Here is a 1,746-nt window from a genome sequence, read left to right on the forward strand (position 1 = left end):
TGCCTTTTCAGACACTTTCTCACCCTCTACAATTCATACCTTAATAATTAGCAAAGATTTATTGATTATTTACTGTGCGAAAGCCACTGTGCATATGTTCTGGGGTTACAAAATTGGAGGAAATAAATAGTTACACTGAGAAAACCAGAGTAATAATTATAATAACTAATATTTATTGAAGTCAGATACATGATTTATGTTAAAAACATTATCTCATTTAATCCTCACAACCATCTCAATTTTCAAAAGACAAAAAAGCACTTAAAAAATTAGAAAATAAGAATAAACATAAATATTGTCAAAGATGTGGGCTGTTACTTTTATCCACTGCTAGCAGAGATGCAAAATGATATAATCCATTTAGAAAAAGGTTGGCAGTAATTAAAAGTGAGATCATAAATCTATCAAATGTCCCATTCATTCAAAACTTAGGTATTTATAATAGGAAAAAGAAACAAAAAGACTTATACAAATGGTTTTAGTACCGTTATTTATTATAGCTCTCAACTGGAAATAATCCAATTATTCATTTAAGAAAATTATAAAATATGCAAAAGATGAATTAACACAAAAATGTTAAAGTTTAAAAAAGAGAATTTTAAGGGCACCTGGGTGGCTCTGTTGGTTAAATGCCTGACTCTTGATATCAGCTCAGGTCATGATCTCAGAGTCACGAGATTGAGCCCCACATTGGGCTTCATGCTTGGTATGGAGCCTGCTTAAGATTCTCTCTCTCTTTCCTCTGCCCCTCCCCCTTCTTCTCAGGGCACATATGTGCCCACTCTCACTCTCTCTCTTAAAAAAATTTGTTTTGTTTTGTTTTTAATAAGGGAAGACTTTTGTTCTACTATTGAGAAAGTTTTTTTTTTTTTTTTTTTTTTTTTAATCTGTGAGAAAGTACACCCTGCTTGATTGGCTCTAAGACTCCAGTCAGCTCTAGAGTTTAAAGAAGTTGTGACTCATCCAGAATCTCCACCACAATCTATGATCATTATTTTGGAGTATAAGAAGAGAGGACAAAAGATGGGGCTGGGTGAAGAAGGTGGATTTGCTTCTTCTGGCAATGTCTACTGAAGAGATCTTATTTCTTTTGAATTATCTTTCACCTCATGCATTGCATGTTATGTTATGGAGCAACCCGTTATAATAGGATACATAAAACCACACCAAAAATGTAATTCAAAGAAGGATAATTGGTTAATGGCCAATATTTCAGGCTATACATACAGATATTTCCTTTGAGAAATGTTGACAACAGAAGAGAGAAGGAAGCTTGTAGATCAGGTTTGATGGAGATATGTATTGAACTGTGCATAGATCTATCTCTGTCTCTCTCTATCATCTATAGATAGATATATCTCTGTCTGTTTATCTGTCTACCTATCTATCCTCTCTGTATATCTGTCTGAACACATGATTCTTCTTAGGGTAACCGACTGAATCAAGATAGATCAGCACCACACTGTGGAAAGCCCTAAAATTAAATACATGAATATAGAAATATTATTGAAAGATTAGCACTATTGAAAAAGAATTTCAGGAATATATACCAGGAATCTTATATTTGATTGTTAGAGTGGAATCTTATGTTAGCAGTGATAATGGAATAAAAAGAATAAAATCAGAAACTCTAGTCAACTAATTGTTAAAGAAAGCTTGAAAATTAGAAAAATAAAGTCTCCAAGATTTCCTGCTTGTGTTATTGCTATATTCAGATGGAGTAAATTCAGGAAGAAGTAGTTTTGG

The sequence above is a fragment of the Lontra canadensis genome, unplaced genomic scaffold (genome assembly GCF_010015895.1).
Source record: "Lontra canadensis isolate GAN:19392208 unplaced genomic scaffold, GSC_riverotter_1.0 scaffold90, whole genome shotgun sequence".
NCBI lineage: Eukaryota > Metazoa > Chordata > Mammalia > Carnivora > Mustelidae > Lontra > Lontra canadensis.